Source organism: Polypterus senegalus, chromosome 9 (assembly GCF_016835505.1).
Source record: "Polypterus senegalus isolate Bchr_013 chromosome 9, ASM1683550v1, whole genome shotgun sequence".
NCBI lineage: Eukaryota > Metazoa > Chordata > Cladistia > Polypteriformes > Polypteridae > Polypterus > Polypterus senegalus.
Window position 1 is genome coordinate 16,931,598 of NC_053162.1, and position 23,893 is coordinate 16,955,490.

Consider the following 23,893-nt stretch of genomic DNA (forward strand, 5'->3'; position numbering starts at 1 on the left):
ACTGAAATGTAGAGATGTCAGGTAATTGAATGGCACTACTCTGGGGATCGCTCTCCTAGGAGGTTTCGTTTTGCCGACGTGCTTGCCTTACTGATGTTATTAGTGGTGGGAGCAAAAGTAAAAGGGATACCGTTTTGCTGATGTTATCGGCTAAACGACTTTGTCTTTCTTCTGAGGTTTCATTTTGCTGACGTGCTGGCCTCGCTTGTGTTATTAGCAGCTAAGCGAGTTGTCTGTTTTCTCGGAAGCGGAGCCCTTACCCCAACTCCACCTCTCACTTCCAGGTCGGACAGACAGACACACATACTTCCACGTGCAGACGTTTATATATAAGATAAGGGACCCCATTTGAGTACTTTAGTTATGTCAAGCAGGACTGAAGAAGAGCATCCACACAAGATGGCCAACAAATTAGACTGCTAATTAAGACAGAATGAGGGGTCTAGTGAAGGCTGACAGGTGATCCCGCATGTTTGCTACTCATTTGCCCTGTTTTATGAGCTAAAATCACACTTTAGCTCACCATTTATGTATTCGATTACATTAGAACAGATGAACTTTATTAATCCTGTAAGAGCCAATCTTATAAAGTTAAAGCTTTAAGTTAAACTTATATCAGTGCTTGCTTAAGTAGAATAGAATACAATTTTCTTTCATAGCCTTAGATTATGGTATAGCTCCCTGTAAGTTAATATGAAATAGAACTTTCTTAGCTCTATCTGTAATGCAGTGTGTTAATTGAGTCAGTGTGTTTTGGAATAAGCTCGTGCTTACTGTAGCATTGCCTGACAGACCCGTTTGCGGTTTGTAAATGGGATAGGCATACAGTTGTCTGACCATTTAGAAATGGTTCAACTGTATGAGGCAAGACATATAAGCTTTAAACAGAACTTTTCTTTTCTTTGCTATATCAATGTTTTCTCTATTTTTGTGTGAACTGTATTAACTTGAACATTTACTAAAGCTTTTTAAAAATGAAGATATTTTGTCTTTGGAATCATTTGAATGAGTCAAGCTATTGCCGGAATCCCATGAAGCAAACTAAAGTTGCAGAACTTTGTTCATTTTGGGTAAACGCAGCTACAAATCCCTTGGGGAAATTTAGATGCATATAGTAGAGAGGAGGAGAGGTTGGGAGCATGTGCTGATTATAGTACATTGTCGTACCCACCATATGACGGACCACCTGGATTGGGATCTGAGTGTAGCCACGCAATGGGTGACACCTCAGCACCCCACTGAACAGTGTGAGGTTTTCTACGGTGGAAGAAATGTAAAAAAAACAAGAATACAGACCCCCAGGACAATTAATAAAGTGATGAATAAACAAATAAATGTAAATGTAAAGAGTACATCAGGTGGAAGAGCAGTGAGAGCACTGAGAGCAGTGGGCAGAAAAGACCCTCAGAGATGCTTCTTAACACTCTGTGGTTTAGTCTATGGCTGAATGTACAATACAATACAATTTATTTTTGTATAGCCCAAAATCACAAAAGAAGGCTGCAATGGGCTTTGACAGCCCCCCAGCATCGCCTCTTTAATAAGACGAGGAAAAACTCCCAAAAAAAAACCCTTGTAGGGAAAAAATAGAAGAAACCTTGAGAAAGGCAATTCAGAGAGAGACCCCTTTCCAGGTAGGTTGGGCGTGCAGTGGGTGTCAAAAAAAGGGGTCAATACAACACAATACACAGTGTGATGGACAGCCGGAAGCTCAACCCGGCCATGATGGCCCTGGAATAGAAGGATGGGAGAAGACAGCGACTTGCCGACACTGCTTTCCCAAAGACGCTAGATGGCAGCTTCCCTGGAGTGCAGTGGTACCCCAGATTTCTGCACGGCACTATGGGACATGGAGTTCGGATATACAGCCCTACTGGGTGCCATGGGTACTACAAGGAGGACCTGTCAAAGGACCTGCGGACATATTATTTCAGTATAGCCTGGAAGTACAAGGTAATCACGAGGAAGGAAGCCCCGAAGTACTTCCGGGCTGAAGAAAATCCCTGTTCTGTATTAGACCCGGAAGTGCCAGCCAGTCACGTGGTCAGAAGGACAGAAGCACTTCTGGGTCACAAACTATATAAAGGACTAGTGGAGACCCAGCAAGGGAGACAGAGTTGGGAGGGAGTGTGACAGAGCTGCTGGGAGGAGAGAGTTGTATTAGGAATTATTGATTTATTATTTATTGTGGTGGTTGTAGTGCTTTGGGGCACAATATTGGAAAAGGAAGAAATTAAAATTTATTCTTAGTGATTTTATCCCATGTCTTCCATACTGTCTGTTGGGGTAAAGGTGAGCAACAGCGCCACCAAGCGTCCACTTTGTGACAACAGAACAAAACACATGTAATCCTCAATACAGTATAACAGTAAAATAAAAATATTACTAGTAGAGAGCAGAATTTAACAGTAGATGAAATCACATAATATGATTTGGATTTGTTTAGAGTCCTGGAGAGCTCGGCCATCAAGCTGCCTCCTCATATTGGCCATTCCAAAGCTGACTCAGAGCTGGGCCAGCCAATCCGCTGAAAGGACCCCACTGTCCAATGATTCCTGCTATCCTCCATCAGAAATGACTTTACCTCAGGCATGCAAAACAACTTGGCAGGTGGGCCGTGGCACCAAGTGCCACATTTGAGTACCGAGAAGAGAAACAGAATAGGTGAGGGTTCGTAACAAATTATAATTATCATATTACTTATGTTTTAGTGCTAATTACTAACAACAGAGATGCAGTCTGTACAGTTAATCAGCAGCTCTAGTCAGGGTGTGCTAAACTGAAGTAGTGAGTCTTCAGCCAGGATTTAAAGGCTGGGACCAAAGGGGCATCTCTTATAGTAGCAGGCAGACCATTCCACAGTTTAGGGATCCTGTAACTAAAAGCTTGACCTCCCACTGTTATTTTATTAATTATTGGAATCATAAGAAGACCAGCATCTTGAGATCTTAATGTGTGCTGTGGTTTGTAAGTCATGATAAGTTCAGACAATTAAGCCGGACCTTGGCCATTTAAGGCTTTAAATGTTAAAAGGAGGATTTTGAAATCTGCCCTAAACTTAACCGGGAGCCAGTGTAAGGATTTAAGAACTGGAGTTATATGTTCATATTTTCTTGTTCTTGTAATAATACCTGCAGCAGCATTTTGAACTAACTGGATGCTGCATAAAGAACAATTTGAACATTCAGTGAACACATCATTGCAGTAGTCAATCCTACTAGAAATAAATGCACAAATTAATTTCTCAGAATCCTGTTTATTTAGAAAGTCCCTTAATTTCCCAACATTTTTAAGATGGAAGAAACATGATTTGGACAACTTTGTAATATGTGCTTTAAATGACATGCTAGAGTCAAAGATAACTCCTACATTGCAGGCTGATTCTGTAAAATTAATGGCAATTCCAACTGAGTTAAATGATGACAGAATATTGTTGTGATCAGCGTCATTCCTTCCAACAATCAACATCTCTGTTTTATCTGTGTTTAAAGACAAGTAGTTCTCATCCATACACTCCTTTAATTCACTAACACAACTAATTAAAGACAACATTGGAGAAACTTCATTTGATCTAAAAGAACAGTATAACTGGATGTCATCTGCATATGAGTGAAAATTAACATAATGTTTCCTAATGGGAAATCCCAGTGGAAGCATGTAAAGTGAAAACAGTAAAGGCCCCAGTACTGCGGGACACCATATTGAACTTCTGTGTATAATGATGGAGTACTGTCAGCACATTTCTGTACGTATTGGAATCACGTAACTGGATGTATCAGAAGTACTATGTAATTAACTAACCTTTTAAATTGAATTGAGTAATCAGTAGGAATAATTTGAAATTTGAGTGTATTTTATTACTAGCTGTGTTACCCAGTCATAGGCCTCCGTTCTAGTGCCATTTGGCTAATCAGATGTATCAGAAGTGCTATGTAATTAACTCAGTGCTTTTCTGTTGTATAATATAAAGAAAGCTTGGGTTATAAATGCCTTAAAAAGAAAAAGAAATGTAGTTGTCAATGCGAGCATCCAGTGTTAAGGACTTCCAGCAGGAAGGAGCAAGTCCAAGCAGGAAGACACTGGAAGTGACATCAAGGGTGGTAAAGCCATCAGTCTTCTGGTCTGCAGAGAGAGGAAGAGAAAAGATATCAGTTAACAGCACCCTCTTGTTTTCTGGTGGGAAATTACCATGATCTGAGCCTTTAGGTTGTCCCTAATGTGCAGGTCCTACTCCAATAATCTCTCTTCCAATTTGGGGGCCTCATGAACCCAACACAGTCGATAGCGTAACCGAATTAGCTGACAGGGACAAATCACACATGAAGCAAGGGGATGGTGTAAGAGTGTTCAGTGCTTTTATTAAAAATAAATCAAAACAAAACAGTGTTCAAATCAATAGTGTAGTGCTTCAAAAATAGTCCATAAATAAATCTCTCTATTATAAAAAAAATCTTGGAAGGAGACGAAACGTGATTTTCTCAGAGAGACACTTACTGTATATGTCCCGCGAGACAAGTCCAAGCCCGGGGCCGTAAATAAAGGACAAAGAGTAAATGACAAAGTAGAATATCATAAAGAATTCAAAAATGCTGGTGTGGTACACATGCAGAGTACGAAAATTCGAAAGTCTCAAAAAAAGGATAGGAAAGATTGCATTAGTGCAAACAAACGGAAATTATTACTCGGTAAAATAACGGAACAGCAAAAAAAGATCAAATATATTGTTCAGATTTAAACTTTAAGTCGGACACTTGTAGATTGTCAAATTCATGTTGCCAGTGAGAATTAAAAGATTCCAAAAACGTTGGCACAGTATGAAGTCCTGTGAGACAGAGACTTTTAACATGAGATTCTTTCAAGTCACGACTGACTTACAAATATTTTCAAACAAGACCACGGTCATCTAACCTCAGTTGTGTGAACGCTTTTGTCAGACACAGTTCCTGTGCTCTCAGCTCTTATAAATTTTATCAGGACAATATTTTTATACGTTGTAGATGACACGTCAACGACTAAGTGAAGAAAAAAGAGCATGGACAAACATTCGAAAAAGAGAGAAAGAAACGATATTCACTCACAGGCAGTTATACTGTACGTTTTATTGTCACGATGAAAGTCCAAACACAGAATCAAAATTCAGTGCAATCTTGAAAAAAAGTTAATTCCAAATATTGTTTTTACTAAAGTCTTAAAGTAAAAGTGAAAATAGTGCATTTGTAACAATATATCCGGTGCATCAAAAGCAGACATAAGAGTCATAAAAAGGTTTGGGGCAGCCACCCGTATATTGGTATCCTGGCTGCAAAGCTGCAAAATATATAACAGCACTGATGTGCACAAAACCGAGTCCAAAACAGAACTGAGGGAATAGGGAAAAGGTGGAGGAAGGGGAAAAGGGGAAGACAGAAAGTGAAGTCAGATGGGTCAGGCTCATAAGGGTCTTCAGCCATAGACTCGAGGCCGGACATGACATCAACAGGGTCAGATTGAATCTCCTGTGGATGGTCTGCAGGAAACCGAGAGAAAGAATCAGTGCACTCTGCCATATCCTGGTCTGACTCGGAATTACCCTTACTCAAGCCCTTTAGCTGCCTCCCATGCGCACGTGTGTGACACCGGTTAACCAAAACCAGGGGTATGCGAGTAAAGTGAGCAGGGGGCAGAGCCCCCTAGCAGTCCATAAAAACGAGGTGAAAAGCAGGGGATACAATCACAATAAATTAATCCTTTAAAAGAGAGAGAGGTTAGGAGCACACACTGATACAGTGCATTGCCGCACCCACCACACGACAAACCAACTCAGGATCCCGATTAGGACCTGAGTGAAGCCATCCAATGGGTGATACCTCAGCACCACACTAGTTCAGATGGAGTGGAACAGTGTGAGGGTTTTTTATGGTGGCCGGAGTGCCAATTCTTTTTTTTCAGTTTTTTTTCCTGCCGGTTGGAGGGCCTAAATGCAGGGACGGATGCAGATTAACGTCATACCCAGGACAGAGCAATTGCAAGTTAAGGGCCTTGCTCAAGGGCCCAACAGAGCAGAGACCCTTTTGGCATTTTAAGGATTCAAACAGGCAACCTTCCAATTGCCAGTGCAAATCCCTAGCCTCAGAGCCACCACTCTGCCGCTTTAAAAGCAGAGGTTAAAAACACAGTCACTGGCTCCTTAATGTTCATTTCAGTCACGGATGATCCCAGCCCAAATTCTTCTTTGTCTCCCCGGCTCACCAACGATCTTCATCCCCAACCCCTGTCTTGGCTGCCAGACCATCTGAGGTCGGCTCACTTCCCATCATCCTTCACACTACCGCATTCTTACCTTGGATCCCTTGGGAAGTCGTCAGCCATGCTCGCCCCACTCTATGCCATTGTTCAGTGGGACAAACCAGCCCCTAGAGCGCCACAACCCATGCTTCTTTGCTGGGCCCCTATTCGTGCTGCCTTTCCAGTCTATGTGGCCTGTCTCCTACCCGAGACTGCTCTTCAGCCGCATTTGGACCTCTGACCTTTACGCTCTACAGATAAAATGCCGTTACAACGAGTATCTTTACAACAAAATTTTAATTACAACGAAGTATTTTTATGGTCCGACAGTTTCCCCATATGACACGAGTCTATAGAAATCTCATTACTACAACGTACATTCAGCAGATACTTTCATTACAACGAAGTGCCCAAAAGACTTTGAAATGCCTGAATGAATCATCCACAGAGCAGTTAGTTCTGTGGCTGCATCTCAGTTGTGCACAATGATCCCCAAACAAGTTTCTTCAAACTTTCCTCATAGTTTTGTTTTTTTTTTTGCCGTGTTTGTTTCCTTTTGCTTATTGCTCATCAACATTTGAAAAACATCCATTGGAGTTTAACCCATTGTCACCCTCCTTTAGAAACAGCAGCCATGAAAAAATGATAACAGTTCATTTTAGAAATAAAAACCAACATTTTTGCAGCTCTCGGGTGCGGCAAAAAGAAAAAAGACGTTGTCAGTGAATTCGGAATTTCGATGCTGTTAACTTTTTTGAAAGGCCGAGCAAAACAAGAAGAAAAATCTTGGGTTGTAAACGTATGTGAACTGCTGCATTTGAAGACATTGAAAAAGTAGTTTTTATGTGGTTCAGTGATGCTCGTTTAAGACACATTCCTATTAATGTGGCACTCATTCAAGAAAATGTGAGGTTTCTAAACTCTCTTGGGACCTCCCCCAATGGGATGACATGCCGAAGAGTGTCCCAAAGTCCGATCTCTGTGTCTATGGAAGACTTTTTATCTGTTGCTGGGGCAACAGTAGGCTCAAAGCTATGCTGCATCTCTCCGCCAAAGCAAACAGAAAAGATATTAGTTGGTAATGCAAGGAACATTGTAAATGTAGATAACAGGTTTTCTTGATCACTGATCTGGCCAAGACCCTGCCTGACTGCTGTGTCTGTGTATAGCAGAGTGGCAGATCACGCTACAATAAATAACCGAGCTGTTCCTGTTTTAAGCTGAATAAAGCTGGTTTTGTTAAATTACTGAGACTCAGCCTCATGTTTTGGGGTGCAAGACAGGGACTTATAGCGCGACCCCGATCTTTTATGATTTGCTTCTGTGTCTCTTCACTGCTGCGTTGTGAGCCTGCTCCGGCAACAGATAAACAGTCTTCCATCAGACTGTAGGATGCTCTTCGGCGTGTCGTCCAGTTGGGTGGAGAGTGGGGGGTTGTCTCAAAAGAGTTCAGAAACCTCACAATATGAAGAAGAAGAAAAGGATGATTCGGCTTCTGATTGATAACTGTGCTGCACACAACATGCTTCCACATTTTGATAATGTTTGTGCTGAATTCCCAATTGCACAGCAGTGTTTCAGCCATTGGATTTGGGCATTATTCACACCCTGAAAGTGTATTATCACAAGGAAATGCTGAGAAAAACTCTTGTCATCAAAGCTTGTAGGCAGGAGGAGATTAAAATTAACACGAAAGAAGCTATTGAAATGATTGTAAATGCCCGGATGCAAGTTAAAGAAAGCACAGAATCTCATTACTTTTACAACCAAATATTTTTTAGGTCCCTGGGCGTTCGTTGTAACAGAATTTTACCTGTATTTTCTGACTTTTTTTTCCCTCCCCTCACACTTGTGATTCATCTTTTTATGTGGGGACGTGGCACTGGTGTGGCAATTAACAGCTCCTGACATCAATTACAGACACAGGCGACACGTCACCTGTGCACTTCAGTGCGGAAACACCTACGCCTTATCATGCCGAAGAACCGCTCCCGCCACACTACCTTAAAGCCATGAGTGTGGCGATTATTTATTTAAAAAGGCAATCAGCCGCGAACCTCACTTTACCACTTTTTTTTTTCGTCTCTCAAATGGTTGACAAGCAGTGTGTTGTATAAGGCTTTGGATTTCAAGCCCTGTGGTTGTGGGTTCAAAACCTGCTCCTGAACCTGTTTGTCAATGTGCAAGTCTCTTCACCTACCTGCGCTCCAACTGGGAAATCAAAAGAAATGTTAACTGATTGTATCGCAAATGGAAGTCACTTTAGATAAAGTAATCAGTTAAATAATAAGTAACAATAATATTACTAGGCCACTAGAGCTGCTTACTCTTTATCGTGATATACGCAATTGCCACTGAGTAAAGCAATAATTAGATCAATTCCTGCTTTTCCTAGTGAATTGACTTTTGTTGATGGTCATAGCAAAATACAATTTTACAGGAAAAGTGCATTCTTTTCAATCAAAATAGGCAATCAGTATCAATAAGGTGAAATTTGGGTATATAATATTACTAAATGTGACTACCCAGTCTTTCCAGAAAAATGTTCACGCCAAGTCAATGGACCTCAGGTCTAGTGCCATTGGTCAGTCAGCAGCATCAGAAGTACTATGTAACTAGCTCATTGCTTTTCTGGGTACTTGTGTACTAAATGGACAGGATGGGCGGCTAATACTCTTTTCTATTATTGTGACGCAAATCGGATTTTCGTTTTTAACATTAGGCACCCAAAGGGGACATTACCATTAGGGTCCAATAGGCAACCATGCTCCACCTCCAGTAACTTTAAGGTTAGTATTTGTGGTTGGGGTAGGTCAGTTTAATAATTTAAACTCCAAAAATTAAGCAAACCGGAACCCCACAACACTAGAGTGGGTAGGAACTTCCGTCTGTGCCGTCCGTTTTGTACAAAAGTACCCTTTTCTGTATCGAATATGTTCATTTTGTTTTTTTTTACCAAGGGTAAATGTTTGTGACAGGCAGTGTGGTGGAGTGGTTAAGGCTTTGGACTGCAAACCCTGATGGTTGTGGGTTCAAATCCTGCTACTGACACTGAGTGACCCTGAGCAAGTCAAGGCAAGCTTTGTTGGGCTCAATGGCCTATTCTCACCATTCCAGGGTCATTTTAATGCATGGGCATGCTGGGCAGTTGCTTGGGGGCTCCACGAGCATAGGTGCCCCAAGCTAACTTATGTATGTTGTGACTTGCTGAGTGGTTGTGTAAGCAGGGGCCCCAGTGCACTGCTTTGCCCGGGGGCCTATAATGCTGTTCAGGCGGCTCTGCCTACATCACCTGCGTTCTAACTGGAAAACCAAAAGAAATGTGATCAAACGTGGAAAGTCAGCTTGGATTAAGGCATCAGATATAAAATAAGTAATGAGAATATTGTTAGATCACTGGAGCTCCTTACTCTTGAACATGCCACTGTGTAAGGCACTAGATCAGTTTCTGCTTTTCCTATTCACTTGGCTGTTGTTGATAGTTATTGCAAAATACTATTTTACAGGAAAACTGTATTCTTTAAAATCGAAATAGGTAATCAGTAGGAATGATGTGAAATTTGAGTATATTTTATCATTAGCTGTGTTACTGTGTGTTACGGTGGCACTAAATTTGAAGTGCCTTTGGTTATTCTGGTGTATCAAATAAATGGAAGGGGGAAGCATTTATGCAAGCATGAATGAAAGTGAATGAATTTGAACTACCGTTAACTGCAGATAATTATTGTAAAGGACCAGCATTATCAACCTGCAGCTAAAGGGAAGGGGGAAAGGCTCCGCTGGCCTAACTGATATAACACAGGATGGATTTAAAAATGGATGGTGATGACAGGAGGTGAGGGGCTTCAGTGGCTTAAGACTCTGACCACCTGGGGCCTCATGTATAACGCCGTGCGTAGAACTCGCACTATAACATGGCGTAAGCACAAAAGCCGAAATGTGCTTACGCACAGAAAAATCCAGATGCAGGAATCTGTGCGTACTCCAACTTCCATGTTCTTCCGTTACATAAATCCCGATCAGCGTTAAAACTAACGCTCGTGCACGCGCATTATGTAACGCCCCAAATCCTCCCAGAATTACGCCTATTTGAATATGCAAATCAATATAAATTGCCCTTAAGCGCAGCCTTCTGTGAAAAGACAATGGGAAAAGCACGGGGAAAATATAAGAATTTCAGCGAATACCAAGTGGAGGCAAAAGAAAAACATACAATTTGTTCAAATAAGCCGTGGTATAATCAACAAAATGAAGCTGATCGAGTGACATAGCGTGTTGGAGAAACTTGAAAGCTCACATTCACAAAATTGCACAGTGCCGGAAATAAAAAAGAAGTCACATATCAAAGTTGCCGTGAAAAGAAGAGTTGTAGCCCACTGTCTGAGTGTCATATGAAAGCTTATTAGGGTACAGAGAAAAAAGGCACACAGTGAGGGAAAAGCACGAAATGTCAACTTTAATCTCGAATTTTCCACTTTAATCACGTAGTTTATTTTGTCATTTAGTAGAACATTATAAACTTCATCTTAAAATCGTTTAATTAACCAGTTTCTCAAAATTACATCGTAATTAAAGTAGCACGTTAAATGCTTTGTTTTGTATTTGATCTTCTACTGTATGTGCTCTATGTGTGTGAATCACTACTTGCTTCTTAAACTGGCTCTCTTCCTCCAACTGGACACAGAATCCATTACATTTGTGATATTACAGCTCTCTGAATAACTAAAATACTGAGATGTATACGTGATGTCATTTTCATGATGATAGGAGCTAAAGCACGTTATTAAACATGTGTTTCATGAGCCTCGTGCTCATGACAAGCATTTATCTTTTGTCGAAATTTGTCGCTGCATTTTTAGCTGTGTTGTTATTTTCTCTTTCTGTTTTATATTCAATATATATTGGCGTAGCCGTCACTGCAGTCAGTGCTTTTCTTTCCCCAAGTAACCGATCGCCACACAATCAGCTCTGTAATAGACGTTAAGCCATCTGTAAGCTTAGCCCGATTCTTCAAAACGCTTTAAAGAACATTGAAATATCTTCGTAGTACATGTTTAATTATTCTATCCTTCACGACACTCCCAGTGAAGAATATAGATTATTTAAATGAAGTTAAAGTTTTATGTGTATAATTTAACAAACATATTTTGCTGCATTTCACCTTAAAAATGATATCGTCATCATATGTAAATACGCTTTATAAAGTGGCCCAGGTTGTGAGATATTATAACTGTAGTGCAAGTTTACAGTGGGGTGATTGTACTTATAAGTACAAACCGTTCTACAAGGAGCAATTGATTGAGTGCATTTAAAGTTCTTGGGATTAAACTGTTTCTGAACCGCGAGGTCTGTACAGGAAAGGCTTTAAAACGTTTTGCAGTGGCTGAGACAGCGTGTCCTTAAAGCTGTATACCGATAATTCTCTTTCCGATCAGCTGCTGCTGTGATTCACACTCAGATACAGTGATATAAATACTCTGAGTCATGCAGTGAGAGTAATATGGAAAAAGATGATCCGCTGTGGCAACTCCTAACGGGAGGAGCTGAAAGAAGAAGAAGAAGAAGAAGAAGAAGGAGAGTAACAACGCTAAAGCAGTTATGGTATTTGGAATACTATGGCTGTTCCCTGGACCATTATATTGTTACAAGTTAATTACAATCAGATGCATTACACTAATAAACAATATGCGGTTAGTTTCTGTGTATTTATAAAGCTGCGTCATGAAAATAATGAGTAATCACACAAGAACAGTACCATTGCTTTGACGCTGGGTGCCACCAGTTTGCAAAACCGAGCGGAGAACTTGCGTACGACAAAGCATGAGGTACCGTGGAAAGTGCGTGGCTTTACGCCAAGTGTAGGTTTTATACATCGTGATTTGAACGTGGAAAAGTTCTTACGCAACATTTCTGTGCGTACGCACCATTTATACATGAGGCCCCTGATCTTTTAGTTCTGGATAAAAAAGAACAACTGCAGCAAGCACCATGTATCATTCATATTGCTGTTATACAATAAATCAGTGCCCTTCCAAGTGTTTACTTCTTTATATCATTTTAGTGAATTTCTGTGTTTTAACCAATATTAATAGCTGGATGGTGAACTTATTTCAGTTCCTTTTCTCGTTTCATATGGCAATATCAATACCTATTTTATGCTAGTATTGGTCATTTTGTATTAATAGATGTGTTTTAGTTGCTAATTAATGGATAAAACTCTATTGGGTATACCTTCAAAAATGTTACGTTTAAGAAAATTTAACAAAAATCAGTCAAAGACCCCCCCACCACCAACACACATCAATTCATACTATTTCCACATCCCTCGAAGTGCAGTCTGCTGTGTATAAAAGCATTTGAGCCACCACAAGCCTCTTTGTGCTCCTTGTTTAACTCCATTGTAAATCCTGTGAAAAAGCACAATGTCGTCTGCTAACACCCGGAATTGTATTCTCTTATCACTATTACTTTTGAACATGAATCATTGTTAAAAACTATTTAACAAACAAAAACATAACAACTGACTCTTAGATGAAGAAAAGAAAAATTGTGAAAACCTCCAACTTTTACATCAGTTAACTTAGTCACCAAACACACCTGAATATTCCGCCATGCCTGCATTATCGTCTCACTTATCATTAAAGTATTTGAACTAACTGTGTTTTGTTCTCCTGCTTGTTGTAAATCAATGAAGTAGAATAGTTTAGCTGGCTTAAATGTCATGTCAGGTCAACACAGAGTTCAAATTATATTAGATAGATAGATAGATAGATAGATAGATAGATAGATAGATAGATAGATAGATAGATAGATAGATAGATAGATAGATAGATAGATAGATAGATAGATAGATAGATAGATAGATAGATAGATAGATAGATAGATAGATAGAATGTAATAACTGACTCTTAGATGAAGTAAATAAAAATTGTGAAAAGCTCCAACTTTTATATCAGTTAACTTAGTCATCGAAAACAACTGAATATTCTGCCATGCCTACATTATTGTTTCATTTGTTATTAAAGTAATTGAACTAACTGTGTTTAGCTTGTGGTAAATCAACAAAGTACAACAGGTTTGCTGGCATAAACGGCATGTCTAGTCAGCAGATAAGTGCAGTTTTCTCTCCGAGTCCACGTAAGTCATTTATTTATGTGCTTATTCTTCTATTCTGTCCAACTCTGTGTGGTTTTTTAGGCAATGCAACCTCATCCACTGGACAAAAAGTGGGATTCTAGTGACTAATTTTCCATGACAGGCAATACAGCACACAGTAATGATATCACAGTACGGTAATATTATGGTAGCGCTGTAATGGATCTTTGTAATGTTTCTGTTGCATTCCAGGAGTCATTCATCATGATTCTGTGACTTTCCAGGGGGATTTCAGGCATTTTTTCCCCGACACATTACAGAACTTGCTGTGATCCAGGTTTCCTGCACTTGACAGTTGCTTTAGATCAGGCTTTTCTAACTGAGGTCCTCAAGAGCCCCTATTTGCAGAGTCTTAGAGGTCACCATAAAGCACACATTCCTAAAGATTTGCAATGTTAAGTATGAGAAAACACATTTTTTTAACCTTTTATAGTTTTTGAACATAATAGTTGAAATTAAAATGTCTGCCTTTATTGCAGTCTTTTTCTGATTATGAATAATTTGAGATGGTTCCAGATGTCTGAAACAAAAGATTCAAGAACTATATACATGATTTTCACAGCCTCGTGTATATCGTCTCTCTGTGATACAATATAAAATGTGCAATAATTTGTATTAAAGAGTTCAAATTAAACGAACTAGATAGATAGATAGATATATACAGTAGATAGGAAAGGCACTATATAATAGATAGATAGATAGATAGGAAAGGCACTATATAATAGATAGATAGATAGATAGATAGATAGATAGATAGATATGAAAGGCACTATGATAGATAGATAGATAGATAGATAGATAGATAGATAGATAGATAGATAGATAGATAGATTTATTTTTCCCGTGGGCGATATTTGGCATATTTAGTAATGCTGCACCCAGTCACCAACTTTGTTAACTCTGTATTTTGTCTCTGAGTGTTTTCAGCGTTGGAAGGAACTGCAGATCCACAAACTGAAATTATTGGGGTGCCAACCCGGTTGTCCCCATTTAATTACAATAATGATTCAAATAAAATGTGCGCTCGATGCCGCTAAACAGTCAAAAACCAGGGTGCGAGGAACCATTCTCGGCTGGTAAAGCCTGTGAGAGTCACGGTGGAAAGCGGCTCGATCCTGCAGTGTGTTTTCGTAATGAGTGAAGCCTCGTTCCAGGAACTGTGGGGTATGTACAGACAGACAGATATGAAAGGGGGTGGAGTCAGTTTACCTCACTGGGCATCTTCTCAGCACTGTGGAAGAAAAAGCAGAACATAAGGTTAACACCAGTGCCCCTTCTCAACCTGGGGTGGAAGTGCATACCTCCAGAGGATGATCCACTGACATCTATGCATGACAATGTGCATGGTGTTTTCTGACGGAGTTTGTCTCCCAGTTTCCCCAAGAGAAACACGTGTTAGATTAGTTGGTGTCTGTAAACTGGATTTGTGTGGGTGGGTTTGTGTATAAGCAGGATTGGTTTCTGCCTTGCATCTAATGCTCCTGGGGTAGACTTTAGTCCAACCCCATGGCCATCTGTCATGGGCTTATGTTTATTTTTGTTTTCTGCATCTTATTAGTTTATTGCAAAGTTTTGCTTTTCAGGTATTTTTGGTATCCATCCATCCATCCATTTTCTAACCCGCTGAATCCGAATACAGGGTCACGGGGGTCTGCCAGAGCCAATCCCAGCCAACACAGGGCACAAGGCAGGAACCAATCCTGGGCAGGGTGCCAACCCACCGCAGGACACACACAAACACACCCACACACCAAGCACACACTAGGGCCAATTTAGAATCACCAATCCACCTAACCTGCATGTCTTTGGATTGTGGGAGGAAACCGAGCGCCGGAGGAAACCCACGCAGACACGGGGAGAACATGCAAACTCCACGCAGGGAGGACCCGGGAAGTGAACTCGGGTCTCCTAACTGCGAGGCAGCAGCGCTACCACTGCGCCACCGTGCCGCCCATTTTTGGTATTTATGTGTTAATATTGTTATGTTTATTTATTTTTAATGACCTGTGTATGAAATGTTCTTCTGTGTTTCTTGTGTTTTGTGGGTGGAACTCCAAGAGGCCACCCTGGCATCATGACTGCAGGACTACCCTCAGCCTCTCTATCCAGGGCCTTCAGAATGTCTTCAGACCCCACTTTACCTAGCTGTAGAAAAGGTTAGGTGATCTATTTGTCTATATTGCATGTGAGCAATAGTGATGAGTGAACCTCACGAAATTCACTTCGCTCTGAGTTCAGTGGAATCACAGAAATATTTACAAACTTTACAGAACTCCCCAAAATGCACTGAAGACAATAGGAAAGAAAGAACTAAACCTGTGTTGAGTGGTTTATAATGGTGAAGTGGTGTTTTAAGTGTCCCTGATGACTAGGGACGCGTCTGTCAGCCATACTGGACTGATTATTGTGGCCAAAAATGGGATCTGAGCTGTGAGGCAGCAGTGCTAACCACTGTGACACTGGGCCTCAAACAACAAAAGATGCAAATGAAGCGCTAACCACAAACAAAATACAACAAATGGACACAAACTTAGCAATAAGTTAGAAATATATACATAGAGTTCCAATCTTGGGGTACACATTAGTTGTGCAACAAAGCAGAAGTCCTGGTACTGGGTGTTCCTTGAAAGTCTTTTTGTTTCCAGTCTTTAAGCAGATGTTTTGCACCTTTTTCTTCCATGAAAAAAATAGAAATGTCTTATAAACAGTCATTAATCTTTTGTTATTGTTATTTCACAGGGTGACATTCCACATCCCAAGAGCCAGCTTCTGTAGCTGAGGATCGGACCGCCAAGGTTCCCGCCTTCGGCCACCACCCAACTCACACTGCACCCAACCTCCTCGGCCCCTCCTGGAGGGTGCATGGGAGTTTGCCCAACCAGTCTACATGTGTTTTGTTAACTTGAAAAAGGCGTTCGACCGTGTCCATCGGGGAATCCTGTAGGGGGTGCTCCGGGAGTATGGGGTACCAGACCCCCTGGTAAAGGCTGTTCGGCCCCTATATAACCGGTGTCAGAGCTTGGTCCGCATTGCCGGCAGTAAGTCGAACCCGTTTCCAGTGAGAATTGGACTCCACCAGGGCTGCCCTTTCTCACCGAATCTGTTCCTAACTTTTATGGGCAGAATTTCTAGGCACAGCCAAAGCGTTGAGGGGGTTTGGTTTGGTGGGCTCAGGATTGGGTCACTGCTTTTTGCAGACGATGTTGTCCTGTTTGCTTCATCAGGCCGTGATCTTCAGCTCTCTCTGAATCGGTTTGCAGCTGGGATGGGAATCAGCACCTCCAAATCCGAGACCATGGTCCTCAGCCGGAAAAGGGTCCTCAGCCCTCTCAGGGTTAACAGCGAGATCCTGCCCTAAATGGAGGAGTTCAAGTATCTCGGGGTCTTGTTCACGAGTGAGGAAAGAATGGAGCGTGAGACCGACAGGCAGATTGGTGCGGCGTCCGCAGTGATTCGGGCTCTGCATCGGTCTGTCGTGATGAAAAAGGAGTTGAACTGTAAGGCAAAGCTCTCAATTTACCAGTCAATCTACGTTCCTACCCTCACCTATGGTCATGAGCTGTGGGTAGTGACAGAAAGAACGAGATCACGAATACAAGCGGCTGAAATGAGTTTCCTCCGCAGAGTTCTGGGCTTTCCCTTCAAGATAGGGTGAGAAGCTCAGTCATCCGGGAGGGGCTCAGAGTAGAGCCGCTGCTCCTCCACATCGAGAGGAGTCAGATGAGGTGGCTTGGGCATCTGGTCAGGATGCCTCCTGGACGCCTACCTGGTGAGGTGTTTCGGGCACGTCCAAACGGGAGGAGGTCCCGGGGAAGACTCAGGACACGCTGGAGGGACTATGTCTCCCGGCTGGTCTGGGAATGCCTCGGGATTACCCCGTAAGAGCTAGAAGAAGTGGCCGAGGAGAAGGAAGTCTGGATATCTCTGCTCAAGCTGCTGTCCCCGCAACCCAATCTCGTATAAGCGGAAGAGGATTGAAGGATGGATGGATTTCACAGGGTTGCATGTGTTTTCTTTCTTGGGGAGACAGAGTGCTCTATAAGGTTTGTTTTGAGATCATTATTCATACCAATTAGCCATGCGGCGCTGCAGCCAGCGCACACAGATTACTGTTATATGTCCGGTGGCAGTACTCATAATATTGTCATTTTGGTCAGCTAACATACTCCTTATATGATAATAATGCAATTTTGTTTTAAACACGCAGGGTGGAAGGCTGGAGTAGCAATTGGGTGGTGATATCAGTGGCTCCACAACAATCTTACAGTACACATGCATTACATTAAAGTTCTGCGCATGACTGCTACTACTGTATGATGGCACACTGGCCTCACAAAGCATCATGAAATACTGGGAAAAATATTTCTAGGTAGATATTCCGCAAACAAGATCACCAAAATGCTATGGAGAATTATGCCGATCAACACAAGTGAGCACATTAGGTGCCTGAACATTTGGGAGTTCACACATTTGTCCTGTGCACTTTAGTCATGCCAGCTTGACAATGTCATTCTACATCTTTCTGTTTTACATTGCTTTTCTCATATTTAATACTGGTACCTCATTATACAAAATTTTATTTTTTAAACATTTAAAATTGTTATTCCCAAAATGTATAAATGAGTTTTAATTTATAGATTAGATATGGCAAATAAAACCTGTTAAAGCAGAAATATGATGAATGTATACAAGGAGTCACCTCGCCATGGCTGGACTGGTAACTGAAAGGCCACACAGTAAGTTTAATTCTTGGAGGGGATCAATCAGTGGCAGTCATTATGATATGTTGTTACAACATTAAATAACAAGGTATCCCTGGTTAAAAATCATTATTAGGTGCATTCGTATATAATGTGAATGTGATGCAACAATCATGTCTGTCTGCCTACTCACCCAACCTGTGGACCAATTTTGGTGAAAATTGACAATATTAGTAGGTGGAGTGGTGCCAGAGGGCAAAGTGGTGGCTCTGTGGTTAGGGATCTGCGCCGGCAATCTGAAGATTCATCAAATCTCATAAATGCCAAAAGTGATTCCACCTCCGTTGGGCCCCTGAACAAGGCTCTTAACCTGCAATAGTTCTGTCCTGGGTATGATGTTATCCTTGATCCAGCCCTGCAAGTACAGTATGTCCTCCAACTTGCAAGGGAAAATTCATGGGTGGGTGGCAGGATTGGCACTCCAGGCCTCTGTAAAAAACCCTCACACTGTTCCATTCCATCTGAATTAGTGTGGTGCTGAGGTGTCATCCATTGCATGTCTGCACTCGGGTCCTACTTGGGATCCTGAGGTGGTTTGTCTTGTGGTGGGTGCGGCAACATGCTGTATCAGTACATGCTGTCTTTTAATTGTAATAGTTAATGTTAATTTACCTTCATTCTTGCTTAGTTTAAACTTGAATGCAGTTAATCTTTAACATAGAAAATGGAAGATTCTTTTCCAGGAGTATGGGCAGCACGGTGGCGCAGTGGGTAGCGCTGCTGCCTCGCAGTTAGGAGACCCTGGTAAGAAGACATTAAAATTACTGTATATTGATGTCATTTAATTTTGTGATTACTTTTCTTCAGTTTTGTACACTCTGTCCTAATCATTTTGTAAAACTTTGTAACACTTTATTGAGACAAATGCTTCACAATATGAAATGCAGGGGCACCAAGACTTGGTCACCTGATTATTCTCTGCAGAGCCTCCTTCAAAATTATGGGACTAAAATTATTCATAAAGTCTGTTTAACGTAGCGCTTAAGGGTATATTATTTGGTGACCCATGATGAATGGAATGTGTCAGTCTCCACTATCCATGTTCTTCTGGATTTTGGCAGAACGAGGCAGAAGTGATGTGATTAATGTGAGGTTTTGGAGATGCAAACTGGGGATTTATTTTTCTTCTCAGTCATGCTATTTTTATGCTTTCTGATTCTCCTTTTCCAGTGTTAATCTCAAGATAGGTTAGGGCCTTGTCCACTCTGTTGCCAGACCTGGGTGTCACTCAGGACAAGTGGGCTCACGACAGATCCATAGCTTACATGTCTGCCTGGAACTAGAAAAATGAAATCCTAGGCTGAGCAGAAACTTGCTATGAAGACCTTAAAGTGCTGCCTGCTGATTGCTCTTGTCTGAGTAACAATGCTCGGAATGATCTATTTAGAAGTTATAAGATATTAACTGTGAAGTCCAGGGCACATACAGCTGCCCTATCCTCGACACAGACAAGCAGAACATGACTTTGCCACATAGCACATGGTTTATTTATTTAAACACAGTACAGCACAAGTCATTGTCACAGTCCTTTTGCTACCAGTCCTTCTGTGTCCACACCTCTTCAAGAACTTCGTATGCTTCCTCCTGACTTTCATATCTTTTATACTGTATAGTGCCTTTCATATCTACAGTGCATCTGGAAAGTATTCACAGCGCATCACTTTTTCCACATTTTGTTATGTTACAGCCTTATTCCAAAATGGATTAAATTAATTTTTTTCCTTAGAATTCTACACACAACACCCCATAATGACAACGTGAAAAAAAGTTTACTTGAGGTTTTTGCAAATTTATTAAAAATAAATGTACATAATTATTCACAGCCTTTGCTCAACACTTTCTCGATGCACCACTGGCATCAATTACAGCCTCAAGTCTTTTTGAATATGATGCCACAAGCTTGGCACACCTATCCTTGACCAGTTTCGCACATTCCTCTTTGCAGCACCTCTCAAGCTCCATCAGGTTGGATGGGAAGCGTCGGTGCACAGCCATTTTAAGATCTCTCCAGAGATGTTCAATCGGATTCAAGTCTGGGGTCTGGCTGGGCCACTCAAGGACATCCACAGAGTTGTCCTGAAGCCACTTCTTTGATATGTTGGCTGTGTGCTTAGGGTCGTTGTCCTGCTGAAAGATGAACCATCGCTCCAGTCTGAGGTCAAGAGCGCTCTGGAGCAGGTTTTCATCCAGGATGTCTCTGTACATTGCTGCAGTCATCTTTCCCTTTATCCTGACTAGTCTCACAGTTCCTGCCACTGAAAAACATTCCCACAGCATGATGCTGACACCACCATGCTTCACTGTAGGGATGGTATTGGCCTGGTGATGAGCGGTGCCTGGTTTCCTTCAAACATGACGCCTGGCATTCACACCAAAGAGTTCAATCTTTGTCTCATCAGATCAGAGAATTTTGTTTCTCATGGTCTGAGAGTCCTTCAGGTGCCTTTTGGCAAACTCCAGGCGGGCTGCCATGTGCCTTTTACTAAGGAGTGGCTTCCGTCTGGCAACTCTACCATACAGGCCTGACTGGTGGATTGCTGCAGAGATGGTTGTCCTTCTGGAAGGTTCTCCTCTCTCCACAGAGGACCTCTGGAGCTCTGCCAGAGTGACCATCGGGTTCTTGGTCACCTCCGTGACTAAGGCCCTTCTCCCCCAATCGCTCAGTTAAGGATGATGGAGGCCACTGTGCTCATTGGGACCTTTAAAGCAGCAGAAATTTTTCTGTAACCTTCCCCAGATTTGTTTCTCGAGACAGTCCTGTCTTGGAGGTCTACAGATAATTCCTTTGACTTCATGCTTGGTTTGTGCTCTGACATGAACTGTCAACTGTGGGACCTTCTATAGACAGGTGTGTGCCTTTCCAAATCATGTCCAGTCAACTGAATTTACCACAGGTGGACTCCAATTAAACATCTCGAGGATTATCAGGGGAAACAGGATGCACCTGAGCTCAATTTTGAGCTTCATGGCAAAGGCTGTGAATACTTATGTACATGTGATTTCTCAGTTTTTTTATTTGTAATAAATTTGCAAAAACCTCAAGTAAATTTTTTTCACGTTGTCATTATGGGGTGTTGTGTGTAGAATTCTGAGGAAAAAAATGAATTTAATCCATTTTGGAATAAGGCTGTAACATAACAAAATGTGGAAAAAGTGATGCGCTGTGAATACTTTCCGGATGCACTCTATCTATCTGTCAGTCAGTCAGTCAGTCAGTCAGTCAGTCAGTCTGTCTGTCTGTCTGTCTGTCTGTCTGTCTGTCTGCCTGCCTGCCTGCCTGTCTGTCTATCTATCTATCTATCTATCTATCTATCTATCTATCTATCTATCTATCTATCTATCTATCTGTCGCATACAACCACCCTAAACCCGGACACAGACAAGCAGGACTCAATTTTGCCACACAGCACTCGGTTTATTTGCAGAGTTTGCCTTCCACAGCACACAAAATAAGCACCAACATATAGTCCCTATTGCTGATAGTCCTTCCACCTCCGTTCGTCCTCAAGAACTTTGTCTTCCTCCTCCCGACTCAGGCCTTTGAGTGGTGGTGACTGGCACCTTTCATAGGGCACCCGGAAGGAGTCCAGGTGCCCAGCGAGCTTCTTCCAGCAGCTCTTCCAGGTGTTTAAGTACTGCCAAATAGGGCCCTGGGAAATTCCAGGCGTCCCCTAGGGGTGGCCACGGGTACCAGCAGGGATGAGCTTCCATACTCACAACCTGTTGCCCTGCAGCAAACCAAGGGGGCTGCCCTCTGTCGGTCCAGGTGAAAATACTCTCTTCCCCGGTCCTTCCATGGTCAGGGCGTCCCAGCTGGGTAAGGGCCTCGACCGCCTTCCACATCACCAAATATGATTTTAAAGCTTTATTTTACCAACCAGGTTTTGAGAAGTACTTTGTGTCAATGCTAAATTGTGCTAATTGTCACAAAAATAAACTATTTTGTGTCTGAAGAATATTTAAAAAATAAAATAAACAAATAAAAATACTGTGTTATGTGAACAAAAAATAAAGAAAAGAGCATGAAACATGAGCGTAAATAAGTGCGTCATAAAATCTTTTTTGTTACTTATTTGTCGATTTAATTTTGTCCGTAATATTGCTTCACACGCAGCATGAAATATGAGTTGAAGTTTAAACTGTCACTTTCACTTGTCAAAGCTGGGAGGGCGGGCTCCAGCGAGTGCTGTTTATGGATTGGTGAATTATCCACAGAGTGGACGTCCACACTTTGCTTGACTCCTGTGGCTCATGCAGATCCTCAAAGCTGTGGCTGTGCACGTCGACTATGATAGTAAGAAAAATGTGCCCATAATTCCTGTGCAAAGAGTTGACTTTAATTCTGTAAACTTCAAGTTCATCATTAGAAGCCTGTGTCTGAAGTGTCTGCTGTAAATGTGACATTTGATGGCTGAATGTTTAAGTCCGGTGTACCAACGAGTCACCAATTAACGCACAGCACTTGCTAGAGCCCACCCTCTTAGCCTTGACAAGTGAAAGTGACAGTTTTAAATTGAGGCTCTATTTCATGTTGCATGTGATGTAAGTGACATAAATAAATGAAGAAATAATTAAATAAATACTCTCATGCATGCACGTCAGAGGACCTCCTGGCCGACTCAGTCGAGGTATGTAATAACCTGCAGAGATGAGAGGGGGGCACTGCCGCTGAAATTGTTATCTCCATTTTTCTCTATAGTGCTGAGAAGCTGTCCAGGATGGACATTTGACCCCGCCCCTTCCAGTCCAGCACCCATAAAACCCTGGGGCGCCTCAGTAGGAGGAGTCATTTACTGGCTTGAGTGACCAGCTAGCTCTGACTAGGCTATCCAGCACACCTTGTGAATAATTGCCCATATTTTTCCGCATAACAGGACAGAGCATTTCTTTCTTTTGCTTTTTCCTTTTGTCTTTAGACAATAAAAGGGATTCCCTAAATTTCTTGCACCCGGCCAAAATACATAAAAAAAAATAATAAACTACAAAAAATATATTTCAACCTACAGAAAATACATTTCAAAACACAATTAATTCTTTATACCCACACTTTGTGTTGGTATTATTTATTTATTGTCACATTTCACAGTAATTTTGTCTATTTGTGCAGTTATTTATTTAATTATTTTATTTTGTCCAAAATATTCCTCCATAGGCCGAGAGGTCAACGTGGCTCCCTCATTGTCACAGAATAATCTCTACACAAAGGTTCTATAGGTATTTTTAGCTTATCCATAATGTTATAAATGATTATGGTTGTAAAAGCAGTTATCTGTTGTTCAGTGCTCCAAAGAGGAATAATGCGATGGTGGAGCAAAGTCGCACCCGAATTTTGGTTTTCCACTCAGGAGTTGCTTACTTACCTGGATGCCTACAGTCAAACTGTTCGTTGGCTGTTATGGAAGAAAGAGAAGAAACGGAGTGGTTAATGTAGTTGCTGGTCCATTGTAGAGGGGATTAAAAGTTCACGGAGCAACATACCATTGACGAGAATGGGCAGCAGCCCCGCCACCAGAAAATCTTGGGCCCCTGACAATTATGGCTGAGCACCTGGGCCCCTCGGTCTTCATACTACAATCATTTTGCCTCCCAAACTGTTCGAATGATGTGCCTATGCTACACTCAAGCTTAACGTCAATCACACTGAAATTTCGCGCAACCATAATTAAATTTATATAATACCGTGTCGCATGTTGTGTCTCATGATGCGTGGAGGA